The 6000-nt window shown below is 44.0% G+C and overlaps 1 pseudogene; it reads right to left on the bottom strand.

The window, feature by feature from the left end:
• Positions 1–275: 275 nt before the first annotated feature.
• LOC126381041 (protein bric-a-brac 2-like) lies at positions 276–3240 on the bottom strand (annotated as a pseudogene).
• Between the last annotated feature and the right edge of the window lie 2760 nt (positions 3241–6000).

The following is a 6000-nucleotide window of genomic DNA, read 5'->3' as shown; positions in this document are numbered from 1 at the left end:
ATAGAAATAAATTTGACAGTTTCGTATTTTTTTATTGATCATATCATTTTTCTGATATATAATGTGATGTTACTTGGTAAATCGGGTTATTTTGCCTAAAGATTTAGTAGAAGCACAAACTTATTTTCATAATGGAAGCTTGTTTAAAACGCCAAATAGTCAATGCAGCAGAAGCTGTTAAAAAAAAGGTTAAGAAATTGCGAAACATTAATAATAATATATCGTTTATTTCAGATTTAAAAATCCATACATTAAAAAAAAATATACCACAAACAATTAAAATAGTAAAAGTCAAATTCAAATTACAAAATAAACAATTAAAAATTAAAAATCAATAAATAAAAATCAATAAATAAAAACGAAGTGGTCCTATGCGGTATGGCGGCCTATCCACACCTTAAGAAAAGGCGAGTCCCACCGGTCCACCAACGCCCTCAGGATGCCGTTAGGGCTGTCGCGCGCCCTCGCTAGAAAGGAAGCGCATCGCTTTCTAATAATGGCTGCAAAGCCGTCAATATGCGCTACCGCGAACATTCCCGACGCACTACAACGCCGCGGCAGCCCCATCAGGACCTTGAACGCGTTGTTGTATTGGACGCGCAGGTCGCCGTATGCCCGTCGCGTACAGTCAGCCCACAGGCTGCACGTGTAGAAGCTCTGACAATACGCCTTGAAAAGCGTTACTTTTACTTGAGAACTACATCGTGCGAACCTGCGAGCCAACATATTACAACGTATAACACCATATTACAACATTGAAACCGAAAATGAAAAAGCTTTGAAATCTGTATTCAGACCTATAATAAATAATTTAGAAAAAATAGAAAATTAATTATTCAAATGTTCGGGCCCATCGATAACCCTGCAGCGCCATCTGTGATGTCATAAAATTACGTTGTAAACGTCAAAAATCACTAGATGTCGCTACAAGGCTCGTCTGGTCCGAAATGCTTCGTAACAGTGCTTGAAAATAAGTGCTGCATGCAGACAATACTACTTTGTGGGCCTGGAGATGTTTCCCCTCGTCCGCGAGGGTGACATCAACTAATGTTTGCGTGTTCAGCAGCGTTGTCCACATCGAGATGAAGTTCGGCTGGTGGTTATTCCACCTCAAACTATATTGCTGAGACATCTTCGACACAGTTTTAATGGTTTTCTTATTATATTTATACCGTGGAATTGCCAACCTGAGGATGTTGAGGGGCGAGTTGTGGGCCATGCCCTGCAGCGGGAAGTCGACGGGCCGGGAGTCAATATAGCTTACGGGCACGGGGTGCGGTGGGCAGATGAGCGCCATCTGCTGCTCCTGTTGCGGTACGTCATCCTTGACGAGGTCCCTCGGCGGCGGCGGCGTCGTGCGCTCTCGTTTGATGCGGCTCTTGATGCTCGGCCGGTTGTTGGGGTAGCCCTTCTTTTTGTATTCGAGCCATAGAGTGTGGTTGTTGACGCCGAAAAGGCGCGCGGCCTTGCAAAAGCCTATGCCGCCGAAGCGCACGGCCTCGAGAGAGCGCTAGAAGTTTTCCTCGGACCGTGGGTTGGTGGCGCGGCGGCGCTTCTGCTGCTGCGGCGGCTGCTCGGGTGCGGCGGCAGCGTCCGCCACGCAGCTGGGTCCTGGCGAGGGGCCTGCCACGCCGCCCACTCCGCCCACGCCACCAACGCCGAGCGCCTGCCCGTACTCGCTCAGCCCCGCGTTCATGTACTGGCTCATGTTGTTCATATAAAAAAAACAAATAAACTGTAAAAAATAAATAAATAAATGTACATCGCCTCGCCCTGCAGACCGGTGCTACCCAAGCACGCATTCGAGTACCGCGGGTACGTATGATCCATCATACTCCACTGTCCTCCTTGAGCCATTCCTGTGTTACCCCCCATTCCCAATTGTTCCAAGTATTTTGTGCTTCGGATGTTTGTTGGGAACCGTCGACGGCCCTGTCGTCGTGATACTCCCGGCTGCGCCGCTGCGGCACCGAGCTCAACGTGATCGCGTCGCCGCGCACCACATTCACCGATGGGCCGGACTCCTCGCGGCCCTCTTCCTCCACCATCTGCCCCGAGCCTGCCGAACTCCTCCTTCGCCCCCGTTTCCGCCTCGGCAAAATGCTTGGCGAGGCAGCGTGTCGCTGCGAGATAACGGAGTCGGTAGGGAAGTCAGCGGACGTGCCCTGTGACCGCGTTAGCAGTGTCGAGTCCGGCATCTCCGTCAGACCCTTTATCTTTAGAGTTTTCGCTGTATCCAGCACCTGTGGGAGCTGTTCCTTTGTGACATTAACTTCGCCGTAATACATAAAATCGGCCATTGTTCGCAGATCTGCGAAAGTGACATCTTTCAGGATCACGATCGGATGCCGAGACGGGTTGTACATAAACAGTGCCTGAAAATAAGTGCTGCATGCAGACAATACTACTTTGTGGGCCTGTAGATGTTTCCGCTCGGCCGCGAGGGTGACATCAACTAATGTTTGCGTGTTCAGCAGCGTTGTGAACATCGAGATGAAGTTCGGCTGGTGGTTGTTCCACCTCAAAGTATATTGCCGAGACATCTTCGACACAGTTTTAATGGTTTTTTTATTATATTTTCTTTATGTCGCGGGAGTGACGGACGTCCGACGTAAGCCGAAGTCGGTATGGATATATCAATATATCCTAAATAGAATAAATCTAAAGAGAAGTTATTTTTTGTCTGTCTGTCTGTCTTTCTGTATGTTCCTTATAGAAACAAAAACTACTAGACGGATTTTGACGAAACTTGGTACAATTATTCTTCATACTACTGGGCAGGTTAAAGTATACTTTTCATTACGCTACAATTAATAGGCGCAAAGAAGTGAAGGGAAATTTTGGGAAAACGGGAGAAGTTACTGCATTTTTTAAGCTTCCGTCGCGTGTGCAGCCTTAATGGTTAATGTTACATAGAAATCATGTATGACGGAAATATCTTCTAAATATATACGTCGTAGCAGTGGTGTCAGAAAGGGTCGGCGTTAGAAGACAATAATGGCCATCATTAGTATCACAATCATTTTATTTACTTCCACATAGTTTTTGTATTACGATTAGATAAAGTCACAGCATAAGGTTCACACCCACGGCAAAATCACGGTATTTGTAACGGTTACACAGTTTCTCGAAATCTAGCGCGCCTAAGAACGTTAGCGCGAAGGGGCCCTCCACCACCCATGGTTCCTATATTCGGACCGAATCATCGCGACATGTGTACGTACTTGTTAGGTGCTCTTTTCCGATCACATTTCTTGACGTCCCTACAAGTTATAGGTGAGCGACTATAGCACTCCACTTTCCGATCGTAATTATTCGACACGTCCGCTCATGACGATGGTTAGCGGTAGACTACCCGACTAGAACGGCAGTGCACGTCCGCTCAACACGACGACTCTGTAGTGACTCCCGACTTCACCCCGCTCTGGTCGTACGCCACCTCTCGTCGGAGCGTTGCAACTTCATGACGGAAGTGTTGCCACTTCATCATAGTGTCTGATTTGATCAATTTCTCTTCTTAATTCATAGCTAACTCCGATACGGCCATCCTGCGCGACACACGTCTTCGTGTGTTAATCTCAAACAATATACTACAGCACAGTATCAAAGTTCGCTCGGTCATTCCTGACCTAACATGAGACTATAAAGGACTCTGCCCGAGCTCTATTTGTGACTCAACATGAGCTCTACTTGTGACTCTACATGAGCTCTACTTGTGACTCAACATGAGCTCTACTTGTGACTCTACTTGTGACTCTACATGAGCTCTACTTGTGACTCTACATGAGCTCACATTACATCATGATAAATCATCAACTAACAATACACGGACCATTGACCAGTATTCACATACACACACAACCAAACTTGAAAATTAAATTACTCTTTACACTAAAATCAGCAGAGTAACGATATCTCACAACCAGGCATCACTACCACCTAAATCGAGCGGTAGCAACTCATGCCAGTTACACCAAGTGACGATATCTCAACACAGTCGTTGCTGCCACCTAAATCGAGCGACAGCAACTCATACCACTTACACCAAGTGACGATATCTCAACACAGCTAGCACACAAACTTTACATTTTAGTTGGTAGAATAGTGGTCAATGGGTTACACAATTTCTTCTACATCACTAATTTCTAATTCGTTTGACTGATTCTACGGGAGGTCAACTTGACTTAGAATCAGGTACAATGTCATGACCAAATACAAAGTCAACATGACATCCGGGCCTCGACCGCATACCTGTAGTTTCTGAGACGAGCAGCACAAAAGTGGCTGCAGCCCCGAACACTACAAGTGCGCAGCTTCCTATCAGAGTTGCTCCGAAACAGGTCAATGGGTTACACAATTTCTTCTACATCACTAATTTCTAATTCGTGTAGTTTGCCTAATTCTACCGGAGTTCAACATAGACAGATTCAGGTACAATGTCATGACCAAATACAAAGTCAACATGAAATCCGCGTTTAGGCGCAGAATGTCCAATTCGCAAAATGTCCAGTTCGCAAAACGTCCAATTCGCAGAATGTCCAGTTCGCAAATGGTCCAATTCGCAAAATTTCCAGTTCGCAAATTGTCCAATTCGCAGAATGTCCAATATTCATCGTAACGTGATTAATTTACTAATTAAAAAAGTTGGGTTCTAATGCTAAGTCAAGTTATAAGTATATACATTAAGTGGTCCACTGATTGTGATTTTAAACCTACAGGACTCTCTCCTTTAAATCAACAGGACTTTAAAAGAGTCAATCTTTTTAGGGAACTGTAATATACAGGGTGACCCAGAAGTTCAGGTTCAAAATGAAAAATTAGAAAGAGGGGCTCATTAGCTACCAGAAACACCAGACCACCCACAGACAGATACCAGAGATGTATGTTCAGCAATTATTTACGGTTTAGGAGATATGACCCATTTTGTGCCTTTTTCGAGATTTTCTACCTTACTTCAGAAATAATCATTTTGTCGCTATCCCTTTCTTAATAATTATTTTATTTTACTTCACAACTATGCCTTAGTATGTGTTTATAACCCTAATTTTTCATTTTGAACCTGAACTTCTGGGCCACCCTGTATATCTAAATGTCAATACAATTCAAATTTTCAAAAAACAAACTGCCTAATTATTTTCCAATTTTCTCGTGATTTCTTTGTATTTGACGTCACGTTTAAATAACAGTTCCCTAAAAAGTTTGACTCTTTTAAAGTCCTGTTGATTTAAAGAAGAGTCCTGTAGGTTTAAAATTACAATCAGTGGACCACTTAATGTATATACTTATAACTTGACTTAGCATTAGAACCCAACTTTTTAATTAGTAAATTAATCACGTTACGATGAATATTGGACATTCTGCGAATTGGACAATTTGCGAACTGGACATTTTGCGAATTGGACCATTTGCGAACTGGACATTCTGCGAATTGGACGTTTTGCGAACTGGACATTTTGCGAATTGGACATTCTGCGCCTAAACGGAAATCCGGGCCTCGACCGCATACCTGTAGTTTCTAAGACAAGCAGCACAAAAGTGGCTGCAGCCCCGAACACTTCAAGTGCGCAGCTTCCTATCAGAGATGCTCCGAAACAGGTCAATCATAGCTTTCGTTACTCAATCAAATTAATCAACATTATAACACATCTACTGCAATGACAACAGACTGTAATATTCCTCCCCAAACTGCGGTTACGCTACAAAACAGTCATGAGTCACAACATCCCCTCCCGGGATGGCCACCATGGTCCACGAACACAATACGACAGAGCACCCTGGTATCTCACACACACAAGTCATAAAGTCACAATGTAGCCACCAACACCTTGAGGAAATATTACCGAACTTACACAATTAGGTACTGCTTCGGTATGATCATCATTTAGAATGTTTTGCTCCAATTTTCTCACTAATGATTTACTTTGTTTCGGGCATTTTCTAAGCCTATTTCATTTAATCATAATCCAAATCATTTTACTTCGCAATGTTTACTTCACTTCA

The sequence above is a fragment of the Pectinophora gossypiella genome, unplaced genomic scaffold (assembly GCF_024362695.1).
Source record: "Pectinophora gossypiella unplaced genomic scaffold, ilPecGoss1.1 Pgos_34, whole genome shotgun sequence".
Lineage (NCBI taxonomy): Eukaryota > Metazoa > Arthropoda > Insecta > Lepidoptera > Gelechiidae > Pectinophora > Pectinophora gossypiella.
This window is presented reverse-complemented; position numbering and strand designations above follow the sequence as displayed.